This window comes from Pistacia vera, unplaced genomic scaffold, assembly GCF_008641045.1.
Source record: "Pistacia vera cultivar Batoury unplaced genomic scaffold, PisVer_v2 Contig680, whole genome shotgun sequence".
NCBI classification, from domain to species: domain Eukaryota; kingdom Viridiplantae; phylum Streptophyta; class Magnoliopsida; order Sapindales; family Anacardiaceae; genus Pistacia; species Pistacia vera.
In genome coordinates this window covers 226,580-245,573 of record NW_022196535.1, presented here as the reverse complement: position 1 = coordinate 245,573, position 18,994 = coordinate 226,580, and the positions used below count along the sequence as shown (strand labels likewise).

Genomic DNA, 18,994 nt, shown 5'->3' with positions numbered 1-18,994 from the left:
TTATCATGACACTTTTTCACTAGTAGCCAAACTTCTGTAATACCCAAGATATCAAAGGTATGTTCCTAACTCAAAATAGTCCTTTAGATGTTAATTTTGTTAAAAGCATAAATCTAACTAAGGGCAAAATAGTCAATTCATTTGGAACGGTATGAATCAATTATTCACAAAGAGGCTTAGGGGCAAATGGTTATTTTGCCTATGGATAAGCATTGAAAAAGTCAGGATGATAGGCTTCATTGCATTTAATGGCATTAATTAAGTAATAATTATGTCTAGTGTGAAATGACCAAAATGCCCTTATATGAAGAATTAAGGACTTATGAGTTATACAATTAAAATAATTGGGCCAATTGCATAATTTTGGAAAATAAATGAAATATTTTCCTATAATGAGTGAATTTCGTTCAAGCCAAGAGAGAGCATTTCTTCTCAACATTTCTTCCCATTTTCTCTCAAATCTTCCATGAAACAAGCTTTCTTTCTCTAGGTTTTCAAGGGTTTTACATAATTTTTCAAGAGAACAAGATAGGAGCCTTGGATCTTCAATTTGAAGGGTTTAAGGTAATTTAAAACTTTAGTTTTGATGTGATTTGAAGATTTGAAGTAGATATTGAGTGTATAATGTTATATATGAAGGATTAAGGTGTAAAGAAGTCAAAGGCAAAGGATTTGTTGGAGGAAGTCTTTAAAAAGGTAAGGAAGAACCTCCCATGACTTTAGGGTTTATGCCAGGGTTTGTAGATTTTTATGAAACCTTAAATTAAGCTTTAAGGCATAGAATTAGTTGATGGCAAGTGTAGTTGAACTCATTTATTCTACTTATTGCCTTGAATCATTATACATGAAGTTATGGCTATTTATGTTTTATGAGTTGTTATGTTTGATTGAAGAAAATGAAGTGTAGATGCTGATTGTGGCAAAACTTGTAGTAGGGAGGCCACATGGTGTTGAATGGTTGCTATTAGAAGTGTTGATGTGTTGTTTTGCATTAGCTTACAATGTTATAGCAATAATGGATGGTTATGGGAATGAGATTTTACACTTCCTTTAATATGTTAAAACTATTAAGGGAGGTTTATTTGATCTATAAGTTAACCTTTGGTTAATGTCATAGGAATTGATGTGCATAGTTAATATGAAAATTCGGATTTAGTGAGCTTGGAGGTTTTGTTAACCCTGCTTCTGTATTTTGACCATACTTAGTTATAATATCAAATGAATGATTCTTGAAGCATTAGAAAGCTAAGACACAGACCTATAACTTTTATGTTTATGCCAAGAGCCAATTCATTTGAGAAAAGGATGGAAAATGGCCTGAAGCATAACCTGGTTATTAAAGTTTAAGATTTAACATAATCAATTCTTATGATTATGAATTGATTATTCATGTATTATTGTAATTATGCCATGTACTAATGTTTACCCATTAGTTAGATGATCTTTAAAGATATACATGGTCATGATGTCAATGCATGATTAATGTTATGAAATGGCATGAAGATGCAATATATACATGTTTTAAGATGATGTATGTGAGCAAGAGGTAATGTAAATGGGTTGATAATCCATAAATGAATTAAAGTATTAACTTACCAAAATATGTATTTACATGCCATAAGATGTTAGAGATGCAAATACATGATAGAGATGCATATAGACACGATGGAAAACGCGTAAGCATATCCTCGTATACCGGTTGAGGAAAGATGAATATATGCTTTAGATGCTAAATGACGCGTAAGCACGCCTCCTGATGATATGAGCTCTATGAATATTTGAGGCTAGATGATATGAAGTGCTTAAGATGCTAAGAAAAGTCCGATCGGCTAGACGTTAAATGTTTCATATGCATTTAGTTGCATTACATGAGTTATGATGTTATTACATCATGAGATGATTTATACTCATGTTAGATGATTTTAGATGTTATGTCATGACATGTGATGTGTGTGTACTATGTGTACATACTTATTTGTATGTGTACACATTGATGTTTATCTAGCCATGGATAAAATGATGAAAAGCATATGACTTAGTAATAAAAGGGGAAGTATCCCTAGATGTAAAAGATAAGTGATGTGTTAACATATATGTTTAATAAAGATCAAACAGTACATTCAAATGAAATAGATCATTCCTTACTGAGTGATTTAGCGCTCACTTCTTTCATTGTTGATTGCTTTGCAGGTAGACTAGAAGCGAGGGATGCTAGAGACAGCGGGACTACACGTGAGGGGAGATGATTTATTGTCATCTCGATGTTTTTATCTTGATGTAAATAATGTATAATTAAATATAAATATTTGAGAAATACCTTTGGAAGCTCCACCCTATAAATATGTTTTGATTCTGTAATTTCTTAAAGTTTCTAAATTATAAGTTTAGATCCTGCGTGATATTTTATATGCATGTTTTGTATTATTATTATTATCCTTATACAGATTTTTTTTTCTAAATACAACTCGTTCTCCACATGTATCCTCGGATTCTCATTAAGGGATATTCAGAGGATACCTGACTGGAGGGGGTTTTTACAATGTCACTATTCATGCTTTTCTTACAGTGGCTTCTGTTCGTGATTGACCTTTCCATCAAATTGATGTTCATAATGCCTTTCTTCATGGTGATCTTCATGAGGAAATTTATATGGATCTTCCTTCGGGATTTTGCAGATAGGGGGAGAACACAATATGTCATCTACAAAAATCTATTTATGGGCTAAAATAAGCATCCCAACAATGGAATGAGAAATTCAGTAAAGCTCTCACTAACATAGGATTTGTTCAGTCCTAACATCACTATGCATTATTTACCTGGCACAAAGGTAAAACTTTCATTGCTCTCATCATCTATATCGATGACATTCTTATTACAGAAATGATGAAGCAAGCATTAAATCCTAAAAGAGCATCTCAACAGACATTTCCGAATAAAGATCTAAGAGAGCCAAAGTATTTCCTAGGCATTAAAATTGCAAGATTCCCACGGGAATATCTCTTAGCCAACGGAAATATGTATTGGAACTCATTTCTAATTCAAGGCTATTAGGATGCAAGCCAAGTATTATTCCATAGAATAGAATACAAAGCTGACTACTCAGAATATGATAGCGGATATCATCCTTTGAAGATGATCCACCTCTAGAAGACCTACTAAGTATCAAAGACTTGTTGGGCGATTGATCTCACTCACCATGACTCATCCACACATTAGTTTGTATTCCACATTCTTAGCCAGTTCATGCATGGACCTAAATAATCTCACAAAGAGTAGCGATAAAGGTTCTAAAATACTTAAAAGGGTGTCCTGGTTAGGACTCCTTCTTCCTTGAGACAAAGAGTTGGATATCACAGCTCACGTGACTCAGACTGGGCCACATGTCCAATAACAAGAAAATCACTTACAGGTTTCTGCATCAAGCTAAAGGGAGCTCTTATTTCTTGGAAGACTAAGAACAATCAACAGTATCTCTATCTTCAGTAGAAGCCGAATATAGAGTCATGACAAAGACAACATGTAGATCATCTGGATTCTGGGTTATTGGAAGATCTAAAGGTACAAGTAAGAAGCCTGTCATTTTATACTGTGACACAAAGCTGCAAATGACATAGCAGTGAATCCAGTATTCCATGAGAACGAAACATATAGAAATTGATTGCCACTCCGTCAGAAACAAAATACAATAAAGGGTAATCAAGGCTTTGCACATTCGTACTTTAGAACAACTAGCAGACATTTTCACAAAGCCATTATGCAGACAACAACATTCATATCTACTTAGCAAGCTTGGAGTTTTTGATATCTACAAACCACAAGCTGGAGGGGAGTGATGAATTATGGAATGCACAAATTCTTTATAGCTTTTCCTTGATCTCTGTTGGCTGAGATCAAGGAATGATTTTGGCATTCATCAATCCCTAATTTATGTGATTGATTGAATAATTACATTTATTTGTATTTATTATTTTCCTTTTCTAGATTTACAAAATTTGTATAAATTAACCATTGTACATACTTATACAATACGGAATATATAGAAATTCTTCTCTCTTCTTTTCTTCTCTTTGGCATACTTTGGCAGTATCATTATCTTGAACTGTTAGCCTTTGTTTCACCATCTCGATTCTTACACAATCATTTGATTCTTCCCTTTGTTCATTTTAGCTTTATTGGTTTTTTTCTTGAGTTTGGGCAATTATTTTGTTAGTGGTGAGAAAATTAGTGTGAACACGTAACTGTGAGTTGAGGCATGCAATGGTTTCAATGATGTGCTTGAGAGTCTTCTATTAATATCTACCTCCACTAAGGTGCTTTGAGTATCACAAATTGCGTATGGCTTATGTAATATACTTGCTTAAAGAATTATAGGTTATAGGGTTAAATATATGATATTCATGAGTAATTACTATGACTTTTTGACAGTTAAATTTTGGAGAATGACAGGAAGTTCGAAATCTTCAGATAGATTACCTAGAATTTTATTAGACACACTTGTTTTAGTTTAGGTGCACATTTCATGAGGAAGATTGTTCATGGATAAGGAATAAATATTTTTCTGGAGGAACGTCATTCCTTCATAAGGAACGACCGTTCCCAATGAAGGAATTATCGTTTCTTTGGTCTAGTTAAAATCATTTTGTGCTTTCAGTGTGGTAGACTGACGTGACAGTATCAAACTCAACTGCCACATCAGAGTTGTATAGATATTTATGAGATAAGTTGCGAGCGTAGCATTCTCTAAGTTTATTTATTCATCAATCATGCAACATTATAAAATGGGGATAAATTGGACTAATTAAATGGATTATTTTAAACTCATCATTAAGAAGTTCAAACAATAAGTTGTAGAGATATGTTTGACCCAACTATTCTATAATTACTATCCTTTTTAGATTATTTTTTAATAAAAAATTTCCCAGCTTCATGTTTATTTTTTAAAAAAATATAATATAAATCACAATATCATTTAAAAAAAAAAAAAAAAATTGCAAGGAGAAGGAGGAGAAGAAGATTAACACAAGAACAATATTTAAATTACCGCAAACTCTACATCAAGCCAACAAAAGCATGGAACAACTACTGGCCAAATGGGTCATCAAGTGACCTGAATGCCAATTTTATTTATCACTTGCTATCTACCACCACCTCATATCATAACACACTGTGTTATTCCTTTCTCTACTGTTGATTACTCTATTTTGATTCTCCTCTCATGGGACGGTGTACCCTGCAAAATCAAATTCAAAATTAATTATATATTGAGACACAAGGTTAAAATTGATATATATTTTTTTCAAATCAATGGCTTTGTTACACTTAGAAGTTTAAATATCTCCAATGCAATTCTAGATAGAAACTTATCCAGAAAAAAATTTACTGCTTAACGAACGAAAAGCAGGAATGCCTATTCTTTTTGGCAATCATTAATGCATTAAAATTTTTCACTAATGCGTTTTGGCACATTGATTTTATTCAATTGGGTATTCAGAAAAAAATGGAAAGCTTAGTCATTGAAATGACACTTGACCAATGGCACTATGGCAATGTCCTATACAAGAAAAAGAAAATCACAAGATAAAAGCATTGAAAACTAACATTTAAAAATAAATATATAAATGATTAATCATTGGGTTTTGCCTTAATAATGCTTGTTCAACTTGCCACCATGCAATGAAAATGAAAACATAAAATGGGAAACTAGCTTTGAATTACTTACTTCCACACTTCTTTCCGGCGGACCTCTTCTTAATGTTGCATCGTTTGGGGATTGTAATAGCAATGGCAGGGTAATTCTAGCCTGCTTAGCCAAAGGCGACAACAAAACGGCACAAAGACATTTTGGTGCAGTCTTGATCAACGCACCTACTTTTGAGCACAGAGTGGCGGAACCTTAGCCCTGGCATTTCCAGCCGCGCTCAAACACGGGCTCAAGCTAGTCGCCGCTGACCTAATTGGAGTCTTCCCACACCTCCACCCCATCAACAAAACCCTTTGAACCCACCAACACCACCAAGAACAAAGCCACAACGCAAGTTTTCATGATCATTAATGTCATTTCTCTCTCGACTTCAAATAACTAGAACTGATCCGACACTGATTCTGAAAGCCAAAACACAGCGAGTTTAAATAGTGAAATTTTGAGAAGAAAATTATGTGGGGTGTTTTTGGTTGGCTAGTGCGGTAGTTGTGGAATGGAAACGTGGAGGAATTTTATGGTTTGAGGGTTAGTTTATTCGAGAGGTTATTATTACAATCATTTGATTGTTTTGAGATGATTAGTGAGTGAAACGTTCATAAGTTGACACCTAAGATTTGGTTCATTTTAGCTTCATTGGTTTTTTCTGGAGTTTCCGCAATTGTTTTTGTTAGTGGTGAGAAAATTTAGTGTGAACACGTAACTGTAAGTTGAGCATGCAATGGTTTCAATGATGTCCTTGAGAGTCTTGTATAATATATGCCTCCACTAAGGTGCTTTGACTTTGAGTGTCCAAATTGCGTATGGCTTATGTAATACACTTGCTTAAAGAATTATAGGTTATAGAGGAATAAATGTGGCATTAATGAGGAATTACTATGTCTTTTTGCAATAATATAATTTTAACATAAGTTAAATTTTGGAGAATGAGGTGAAGATTCGAAAATCTTCAAATAGATTTCCTAGAATTTATTAATAATTAGGTGACTGAAAGAGAAAATGAAAATAAGAGATATATTTTGTTTATTGATCGAATAAAAACTAGTAATTCACATGTTCACACTTCACTCTTTTTAGTAGACATATTTTTTTTATGATCGAAGATGTTCGATCAACTTACGCACACCTTAACTAATTCTTAGAATCCCAAAACTACGAACCAAACAAATTCTAGTAGCTACCTCTATTAATAGTCAATGTGAATTGAACTTAGACATTTTAAGTAATACACTCAAAAGTCTTAATTAACTACTGATCATCTACTGTGGTTATAGCCACACTAGCTTTTAGTGCGAAATTTTTTGAAATGAGTAGTTTACAAACTTCAATTTGATATTGTCACTCTATGTTTATTGTGTCTTCCCTTGTCCAACCTTTGAATTTTAGCCTCATCTTCAAGACTTTGGGCCTTTTTAATATGTTAAAATGCACTTATTGGGCCATTTAGTTCGCGCGAAATGCTAAATCAAATATGACACTTGCATTAACTCCTATCCTTGCAGGTTGCAGCCCTTATCGTTAGACAGGAATAAACAAAATGTTGGATTTTAGTTACAACTTAATCATCAAGGGTTTCAATTTAAGTAACAATCTGAAACTTATTTTGATACTTTTTTTTTCTTTTTTTTTTTAAATTTAAACTATAATTAGATTTTACAAGATTTTTTTTATATGATCATGTTTAAAGACCTAAACATAATGAAAATTGGAGATTAATTTAAGGATATAAATTTGAGAATTCTTTTTATTAAGCGTTATAGATCGAGTAAAAGGTTTATATGAAAACAAGCTTAAAAGTTGTTTTGTTAACAATATTATACGTCAAATGGTAATAGTTTCTTTAACTAATTTTTGGTTCTAAAAAACATTTTTGTTAACATTAAAGACATATGCAAACATGAAGCTCAATAAGGCAATGATTAATTTAAGAGTCGGAAACTCATCGATTACATGAAATTAATACCAAATATTTTATCCGAACATGTTAATAAAAATAAATTAAAATCTAGCAAATTGTGTTCTTGTTAGTTTTCCTTTCCAAGACGAATTTCTTCCATAATCATGACTTCCTCTGAGTTCCATCACAGTCTTCTTCACCACAGCCCATTCTTTCCATTTTTCTGTTCACAAGTCACAGACATTTTGCAGGAAGACTATCGAGCTCGTGCAGTACCTTGTGATGTCGAGCACGAGACGCTCCGCGAGGTTACGGGAGAAGTCTTCTCTACCACAACTCGAAGCACGGTAACGTGTTGAGCGTCTGCCGCATGGTGTATGCCGGCACAATCCATCCGAAACGACGCAGCATTTCGGCTACCCTCAAATTCGTTATGGCGTTTGGTGTCCTTGAAGAAAAGGCCACCAGAGGAACTCCATCGTCCTTTGAAACGATGTTGAAGCAGCCTGTTTTCTCTCCAATCCTTCCTTGAGTACCATCGCGTTTTTCGTGACAATTCTCCATCACATTGCGGTAGTCCCTCCCAGCCTAATCGAATTAGTTGATAGTATGAGCGCAATGACTTGACTGGAACCTACACAAAAATCAAATTTCATATATAAAGTTTATTTATTGAGAGGTTGAAATCAGTGTGTAACAACTGGAACAAAATGTGGGGCTCCGAGCGTCCTATTCGACGCGTTAATCGAACAATATCTTTGAAAGTGAGCCCAAATATCACATGTGTGTATAATAAGAAATGGAGTAATTATTGTGGTTACCTTTGGAGAAATTGGAGAGTGAAAGTGGGTTTGATCAGCTCCAAGATAGTTAATGTGGAAGATGAGTTCATCAGGCAAGTCCTCTTTGCTCCTCCATAACCCACCCAATTCCGGCGTACACAAGCCCGTATTTGTGTGCCACTGACGTTAATGCTCTTCCCCAATGGAAGCCTGAAATCCCATTCCAAGCTCTGGGTACGGAAAATGGAGCAATAAATCCACCACTGGCAGCATCAACATGAATTGGAGTATCCCATCTGTAAATCAGCAAGATATAGTTAATTATAATTTAGAATTAACTTGTTCAAAAATTTAAGAGAGTCAATATTATGGTTTGAATATGACATATACCCAGTTTGCTTGTTCTTTCGAGCCAAAGATCGGTTCAATAGTTTGACATCTTCAAATTCTCCATTGAGAGTAAACCGAGGATAGCATCAACACAAATAGTGTTTTCATCCACCATTTCTACAGCTTTGACTGGGTCCATCACATAGTAACCTTCCCTCAGTTTAAACTTCCTTCAGCTCCACTTCAAAATACCTTGCAAATTTCTCCCAGCATAACCTCACATAATATTAAAATTGCATGTCGATCAGATTCAGGATCATCACCCTGAACAAACTCTATCACAAAGTTATTTACTAATGGTATACTTTGTATGATACCTGGACATTGGCTTCCATGACGATGTTGGGTTTGTCATAAGGTTGTGCCCTCGCCTTGCGCTTGTTTTGCCACTTTCTTTTGAATGCAAGCTTCCGCCATAATTGCCCTCCGATGACCCTATCTGTTCCACTCCAACGGCTGCCTCTGAGTCCCTCTCAGTGGAGCGTTGAATAGCCCTTGCTATCATGTTCACGCATCGGTTTTCTGATCAAACACAATCACCAATATTAATTGTTACAGTTTTCTACTAGTGTGGAGCATACAGAACCCGGTCAATCATTGAGATGGGTCGAACTATATCGCACGCCAATTATCCATCATTGTTTTTGAGAATTTTACAAAATCATTGTAGTAAAATTTTAAAGTATTTAGAGAAGAGAATATACCTGAAGCTCGTGGTAACAGGGTACTATCCATGCCACACTAGTTCTTGTTGATGGCGCCCATCATAAGCTTATCACACTCAGGCTCCATCCACGGTCGTCACAAATGAAGGCCAAGTTCAACCTCGGATTCCCATCAGCATCAGCTCTACGTTTATGATCGGTACGCGGCCGCCTCCTTCCGTATCGAGTTATCCGGCTCGGAAACACTGCACCACCACCATCATCAACCACATAACATAAATATTTTACCTTCAAAACCACTCCAAAAAAAATAATAATAAAACAAAACAACAAAATAAACTTCTTAAATTCACCTAGGAAGTGAGTTTCGACGTAGCGAGAGGCGAAGGTAGAATGGATTGAACATCAACTCAGAGGTCCGCTTGGATACACCATTTTGAAAGTAAAGAAATTGAAAGATGGAGAGATTGAGCTCTTTGTTATTGCTATTTGTTACACTGTGAGTTGCTTGAGAGAAGATGGTTCGTATTTATAAGCTTTTAGATTTACCAATACGCAACGTGGGAACGACGAAGCAACATGAACTTATTCTTTGCATATCTTTTTTTTTTTTTCTGATTGATCTAGAAAACTCAAATTGACTGTGTTTTTTTTATTATTATTTTTCAAGAACGACGCCTAAATGGGGTTTAAGGGGCGTTTTTTGGCTGACAAGAGATCGTGATGTCAAGTTTATCTTTATGGCAAAGTGTCCGGGTAAACATCACTGACCGTTGGAATTGAATCATCAACTCAACGAAAGATCACCGCTTGGAAGTTCTTCCAGTTTTTTGCCGCTTATAGTTTTCTTTAGCTTGGGTGGTCTTTCGACTGACCCACTGAAATGCAATAGCCTGAGAGAAATTTCTTGGTCAAAATGCTTTTTGGTAAGTCAAGAATGTGTATTACCTGTTTTCAGCTTCATTTACATCTTTACTGCCGCTCTATGGAATTTAAGGATTATTATTATTCAAGATCCTAGCAATTTAATAATGACGGAGTAAAACCCTTCTATTCAGCATATGTAATGTATGTAGTCCGAACCTTCATGTAAATTTAGGTTAATGTTAGCTAGGGACATTATTGTCTCTACAATAAAAAAAATATTATTTTCAGAGTCAAAGTTTTTATCTATGGTATTGTTAGTTTGGAGGAGTATATTTCCCTTATTAGTATTGTGTGCTTTATATTAATTTATGTTGAGCACTGCTTTCATACTTGTTATTTTAGACAATTTAAAGGGCAGATTCTACTAAAATCGCTGATTCTTTATCAATGGCTGAATCTTCTACCTGATTTGACTTAATATGGAAGTAATACTAAACTATGAATAATAATAATAAAACTAATTTAATACTTTTGTAGACCTATGCTATGCATCAATATTCCTTATAACTTAAAATAAAAATTTAAATAGCAATGGATGCATAATTCATGTGTGTTAAAATTAACTTTAATTAAAGCGAATTTTATTGCATCTTATATGCTAATTTTTATGTGAAGTAAATGATTGTAGAGTTTTTTTCTTCGCAAAAAATTCTAATTTCATTTAAAATTTCTTACTAGGTATTTTATCGCCGACAAAATATAACTCACCACAACCATAATTAGAACCTAAGTACTTAACCAAACTTCATTAGAAGTCATAAATTGATAATATTTTAATTATTGAATTTCCATCACTAATTGTGTTTAATGTTGTATTCTTCTTAAAATATATTGGTCATCCTAAACGCAACGTTTTTTATGATGCTTAGTTTCATCAATACGTCTAAAGAAAAAAAAGCAATCTAATTCTTAACAAACTCTTAAAAATTGAGACTTGACGTAGAAGAACAAATAAAAGAATAAATACTAAGAGGTTTAACTAAACACCTTCAAGTTTATGAAGATAAATACTAATACCGCTCTTAAGTGAGGCGCATCAAAATTTATACTTGTTATTGAGTTTACTGAATTTCAAATATTCTCTTAATCTTTATTTTATAAAATAAACATAATAAAAAAGGGGGATTTTTGATTTATTTTTGACAACTGTTTACAGTCTTTTGATATTTTGTCATGTCGTCTACAAGTTCCTTAACTTTTAAAAAATAAATAAGAAGGTATTTGAACTTTTTTTCTTGTTTTTGGTATCCTATGTATCCAGCGCCACGTTTACGAGCACGCTTAATAATCCGGCAGTTAAGAGTCAGTTGAAGCTTTTAATAAATATCCTTTATTATATCGTATGGATTCTAATTAGGACCTCTTGAATACTACACCTAGAACTCTCGAAAGAACCATTAAACTCCGTAGTGGCAGTTGGTATTGCGAACTCAAATCATATAACGAAACTCTCTTACCTATTCCTGACCAACATAGATGGTTACAAATGTCAACTTTAATGCATATTTTGAACTCGACGGCATTGTCATCTAACCTTTGTTTTTTCTGTATTTAAACCAATTATGTTAGTTGGTGATCGGGAAAACATAAAACTTGCAGTTAAACATTGACGTTGGTCCAGCATACAACCTTTGAAATTCAACCATTAAGAAAATATTATTAATCATGGCAATAAATACAATTTTGAGTCCACGATCATTGTAAGACACAAACTGGACCTCGTTTCTAAATTTTACAATTAAATGCTTCAAACTTCCTTTAGGTTTAGTTGAAATTGTATGCTAAAAAATATCCTCTTTAAAACTTATGAAAGGTTATAGTTATTATCAACATTATTGATCTGTTTACGAAGCTTTAAAAATTTATAAACAAAATAATAAATAAATAAAGATTAAGGAGAAATTCCATCATTGAATTACATTAATCGTTCCATCAAGGGAACACAATTCCAGCATCTCATGCTTTACTGTATTCTCAGGCATCAAGCGAAAGTTTAATAATAATTATTATTAATTATACAGACTTGACCAAGTATATTTATTAAATATAATGTAATCGTTACTCAAGAAACACAAATTGTGATAGTTTTTTGTAAAATTATCCACACATGAATTGAGATTTTATATATTTTTTAGTAAAATTATTCATCGGTATTCCCAGCTCAAGAAAAAAGCTGACAAATTGGGGGGAAATTTACTTGTTAACGAAATCAAATTACAAAATACCTAATTTTGTAAATGGCTTAATAGCCATACTTTATTTATATATTTTTATAGAATATATTTTTTTCCAAAAGTAACTATCATAAGTGTCCAGAACAAGTATCCAATCGAGTTTCAAAAGCAGTTTTGATTTCAATATTTTTATTCCACACTAGTACTTCAAGCACAGACTTTGTGATGTGACAGTGGAAAGATTTATCAATATACCTTTAAACAGAAAATTACTGTAATAATAGTATTCATATAAATACACAACATAACTCGATAAATCTATGCCGCTAAATGAAAATTACTTATATTGGTTTATGCGGAAGGTTGATAAATCCTCAGTTGTGCTCCAACTATGTCTCGATATGGATCTCTCACAATTAGGCGATGATCACTCAGTTTATCGTTTAACGAATTTTGATTTATATCTCAAACTCAAACTTTGTTACGTGTACTGTACCAACCAATATACTATGTTTCAGGCTTTGCGAGAGAGAACTCATAAATGAGAAAATCATAATACTCTTTTAATCAGATCAGCTATATCGTACCCCTCTCAATCTCAATAATATAACAATAGATGTAATTTTTGCATTATCGTAGCCAAACCACTTAAAAGGTTTTGTTCTTTTTTCTTTGCATACCTTATTGTTTATTTTTTTCCTTCATCATTGAATTACTTCATAATTGATCCATGAGAACTACACACATATCTTATGTGGGTCCAATATTTAATCACTTCCCTTTGGTTGGTGCAATTTTTCTACAACCACATATACTAAATATTTAATTATAATTGTTTGTTATTAGTTTAACTGATGTAATTGAAATTTTAATGTCTATCCTTTACAGTTTTACACTTTGTTAATATCCGGTTAGTACAAAAAAAAATGATGAATTATTGATTATAAATAGAAAATTACCACTAGTGTAATTGTGGTTACTGATCCATAGACGGGGTCAATATTATTTCTTTGTAATAATATATAACTTAACAATATTGGGTTAAGATGGTTTTAATTTTGTATAAGGATACAGTTATATCATAATAAGCTTAATAGAAATTTTTTTTCTTACTTCTCAAATCTGTTTTGGTAATCTCTTCTCTTGTTTCTATTACTCTTTTATTATATTTTTCTTAATTCTTAAATTAAAAAAAATATTTTTTTTTTTCTCTTAATAATGTTATAATAAAATTATTTTATCTTGTGGTATATTCATTTCTTTATATCAATATGACCATAATTCTTTCTTATGTATATATAACCCTCTCAAAAATTATTTTCTAGTTTTGTCCATGAAAACAATCTAATGACTGTAAATGCAAAAATCTACCGTTACGGAAAGAGGGACTGATCCCATGAGATTGAGGCCACTAGCGATCTGCTGCAACTGCACACGTAAGAAAACAAGCATGAAGCAGACGGAAAACACCGGGGTGATGTTTGTCGTAGGTGCTCCAACGGTCAAGTCAGCAAGGCTGAGTGAGGTTGGTTTAGTGAGGGTTAGGGAGAAGAAAGGTTACTGGAAGTCTAGTCGGGGACTGTGACTACAACTGTAATGCGAAGTTCTCCAGAGTGGGGACTTCAGGTTCTGAAGGTGTAAATGTCTCTACTTGTGAGAGGGCTGGCCTTTGCTTAAATAGCGACTGCATGTTCTTCGAATCCTGGTAGGACTGGGAGTCCTTGCAGCGGTGGTCTCCCCAAAGAGTGGAGCCTTTGGCTCCCTTATCTCAGTAGGAAAAGGAGTCTCGGTATGCCTAGGATACAGACCTTAGACGAATTGGGATAGCAATTGACTTCTTTAGCAGAGTTCAGGTAGTACTATCGTTTGTAGGCAACTGTGGGCTCTAAGTTGGTTTGAAGTCTAGAAGGTGTTCTAGAATCAGAAGGCTTGGATCCAGATGGTGAGGACTAGGGAAGAGTGCCAGACAGGCCTCATTTGCAAAACTCTGAGTTGAGCCCCATCGGAATTGGGTCCGAGCTTTTCAGCTTTATTGAAGGTGTCTCTATCTTTGGGCCTATCTGGGCCGATGACATTTTTTTACCCTAACAATGACCTAGATAGAAAAGGTTTTAGTGTCACATTACTTGAAATCCAAAGTTAAGATGTAAGTGGATATTGCTTTCCGTAAAATTCAAATCTCCCCACAAATCAATTTGAGATTATGGTTTAATGAAATTCATTACTTGGTATTTACATTTGAAAAATGACTTAAATGAGAATTTGAGCATTTAGATTTGGGTTTTAATTTTTGCGTCCATTGATTTTAATATTAAAAAAAGCTACCCTAAAAGAAGTTTAGTTAATTAGTTTGTTGGATTTGGTAGGAAGAGGTTAAAGTTAAAGCAAATGATTAATAAACAAGTAATAATTTGACTGTTAAAAAAAAAAAAAAGAAAAAAAAAAATCAAAACTGGCGGCTTCAATTTCCAGTGGCGAAGAAATGAAACCGCAACCTTTACTAAACTCTAAGACCGACTTTTCTCGAAGTCGCGGCGAATCTGATGCCTCCTTGTAACANGACTATTGAGAGAGAATTATGTGGGGTGTTTTTGGGTGGCTAGTGCGGTAGACGTGGAATGGAAACGTGGAGGAATTTTATGGTTTGACGGTTAGTTTATTCGAGAGGTTATTATTACAATCTGACGAAATATGGAATGCACTAGGCCCACAAACTAATCGAACACGAATGAACGCTCCGTTCTAGAGCTGGGCATTTGGGATCGGACCCAAAAGTCTAACTCGAAAACCTAGTCCTAGGACCGATCCTTGAGAGGATTGGACCTAGGAGGTCTGGTCCCTAAGGAAGAGGGCCCTCCTCCAAGGCCCAAGTTTGGGACTGGTCCCAGGCCTAGGCCCAAAAAAATTTGTATTTTTTCAATATAGTCCCCTGCCAAATTACATAAAACCCCATGTTAATTTGAAAATAAATATAAATTAAGAGGGTCAAAATGACATTTTACAAAATTTATTAAAAAAAAAAAGATCTTCCAGGTCTAAAAAATTTATAAACTTTATAAACTTTACCCCTAAAAAATACTAAAAACCCCCCATAAAATTTCATTTTGCCCCCAAATATACAAAAAATTGAGGGGGAAAAATTAATTATCCAAGCCCCATGTGACTGGTCCTAGGACCGGTCCTAGGCCCCATAGGACCAGTCCCTACCAAGCCTAAGGCCTGGTCGAGGTCCTAATTTTTCTCATGGGCCTGGGACTGGTCCCATTTGGGACTAGGCCTGGGCCTACTTGGGACCGGTCCCTGCCCACCTCTACTCCGTTCGAAACTCATTCGATAAGCACAAAAGGGTGTTCAAAATCGTGTTCGAACTCGAACGAACACAAAATAGCTGTTTGAGTTCGTTCGATTAACTAAACGAGCAATTTATGATCGTTCGATTAACTCGTTCAAATAACTTGTAAATATCGAATAACTCGTTCGAATAACTTAAGATTGTTCGAGTTCGTTCAATTAACCAAATTAAGGTTGCGACTGAATTGGATTTGGATTTTGGGTCGGGTAAGGGAAAATGTGGAATTGGGTTTGGATTTTTGTTTTAAAATTTGGGTTGAGCCGGGTTAGTTTGTTGGTTATTGGGATATATATATATATTAATCATAGTTTAAATATGTTTAATATATTATTAAATTACCAAAATTATGGGTTATCATATATATATTATTATTACATAAATTATCATAAATATTTTAAATGTCTACATATATATTTTGTATCAACACCTATTAATTCACAGTAGAATAAGGTCTATTGTAATAAATAATCAATACAGTGATTAATTTGTTATATATATCTACACACACACAAAATTATTATTATATATATATTAATCATAGATTAAATATGTTTAATGTGTTATTAAATTATCAAAATCATAGGTTATTATTATTATTATTATTATTATTATTATATATATATATATAGATCTAATATAATATATATATCTATATATATATATATTATCATTACTGTCTACATATATATTTTGTACAACATCTATAAATTCATAGCGGTATGAGGGTCTATTGTAAGTATGATCAATACAAATGTGTGATTAATTAAGGTTTATTAAGCTATTATGTTATTAAATTTGTCATGTTATATATCATTTGATTATACAATGTATTATGTTCATAAATTTGTCATACTATATTTAATTAAGCTATTACATTATTAAATTCGTCATATTATATATCACTTGATTATACAATATGTTATGTTCATCAATTTACCATACTATATTTAATTGAGCTATTATGTTATTAAATTTTTCATGTTATACATCACTTGATTATACAATATGTTATGTTCATCAATTTATCATACTACATTTATTATTTATTAATTGAAATGCTATCTCATAATATTTAATTATTAATTACATTTGGATAAATATGAAGCTATTATGTTATTAGATTTGCTATGTTATATATCACTTGAGTATACAATATATTATGTTATTAAATTTGTTATGCTATGTATCATAATAATTTATTATTTTTTAATTAAAATGTTATATACTTATATATTTAATTATTGATGACATTTGAAAAAAAAAAATCAAACATATTATATATATAAGAAAAACAAAAGCATCATAATATTTTATTATTGATTACCATTAAAAAAAATTCATCCAAACTAAACCAAACATAATATAAAAAAGAAAAAAAAAAAAGAAAAAATATAAATATATATAATAATGTATACCATGTTTTTCGAAAATAAACGAACAAATAATCGAACAGATTGTTCACAAATTGATGGATCAGTCGAACTCCGTATGTTCGCGAACATAATTGAACGAGCATCCTATGTTCAAACTCGAATCGAACATATTATCGAACGAACATCGACTTGTTCGCAAACAGTATGTTATCGAGTTGAATTGAACAATTATCGAACAAACATCGAGCTGTTCACGAATAGCTCGGTTCGTTTGCAGCCCTAGAATGCACAAATTCTTTACAACTTTTCCTTGGTTTGTGCTGGTTGAGATCAATGAATGATTTTGGCATTCAATCAATCCCTAATTTATGTGATTGATTGAATAATTACATTTATTTGTATTTATTATTTTTCATTTCTACATTTACAAAATTTGTATAAATGCCCGTTACACATATGGAATGTTAGGTTATGACCTGGATTCTTTTACCCACACCAAGCCTAACCCATCCTCTTTTGGAATACCGGGTCACAACCTAGACTCTTTTCCTCAAACGGGTTTGGATCCAAATGTTAATCCCTACCTGTACCATTTTCGCATCATCCCAGCCACCGCTAATAGTCGCCCTGAATCAGGCGACATCCTCTTCTCACCGATTTCCGATGGACCAAAATTGGTCCTCATCAAACAAACCTTACGGGTTCTAATAATTATGCCTCCTAGGCTCGCGATTTCTTGCCAGCCCTCATCACAAAAGACAAAGATCCCTTCCTCGAATATCCTTCCAACAACCACCACAACCACACCTTCAATGCCACTAGGGTCAGTGCAATATGTTGGTTTGGTCATGGATCAACAACTGCCTCTCTACAGAAGTATCGGCAGGGCTCCCATCGACAGAAATGGTTTCCAAGATCTAGGCCAACATCAAGGAGATGTATGGGAAGCTCGATCTCGCTAAAACATACACTCTCCAGCAGTGGCTAATCAAACTAAAGCAAGGGAATACTTCGGTGAAAACCTATTTCAATCGGCTCTCTGCCATTTGGAATGAGTTGGACGCCGCTAAGGAAACACTTGAAGGGTTGCCAGAAACTTTCCACCAATACCAAAGGATCCGAGATCGCGACTGATTGTCGCACTTTTTGGTTGGTTTGAACAAAAGCTTTTACGCTTTCCAAACGTAGATCCTTGCCACGTCTCCACCACCCACTCTTTGCCGGAGTTTTCAACTGGAGGTGCAAGATGAGAGCCAACGCCAGTTGAACTCCGATCAGCCATCCACTAACCCAATTGCTTTTTCAGGTATTAAAGACAATGGCGGTGGGAGCTCGCAACTAAGACAAACTAAAAAATAAAAAGGGGCTAATTTATATGCAGAGATGAACGACCCAGATTCAATCTTGTGATCTAATGGTTAGAAGCTCATTGTGTTTTTAAACGCATTTAACGGCTCAAATCGAGCCACATCACAACAAGGGTCAAACCAATCAATAGGCTGGTCAAATAGGCCCAACTCTTTGTCAAATGGATCCAGAAACAAGTCTAATGGGTTTGGAAATTCACAACCTAATCGAGGGCAATTCTATTGTGACTATTGCAAGAGAAGAAACCATGATCGGGACCATTGCTGGAAATTACATGGCCATCTTGATTCCAACAACAAGGACAAAAATGGTAATTCTTCTTCTTTCCAGGTTGACTCTCTTCCTTTTGGAAATCAATAAGCACTTGC

The 18,994-nt window shown here is 33.8% G+C and overlaps 1 protein-coding gene and 1 pseudogene across 1 annotated transcript in view; both read right to left on the bottom strand.

Moving 5' to 3' along the window:
• Positions 1-18,994, bottom strand: part of LOC116113527 (non-specific lipid-transfer protein 4.1-like) — a 31,660-nt gene that overhangs the window by 6,894 nt on the left and 5,772 nt on the right. The gene's annotated exons all lie outside the window — the stretch shown is intronic.
• Positions 7,830-18,108, bottom strand: LOC116113533 (annotated as a pseudogene).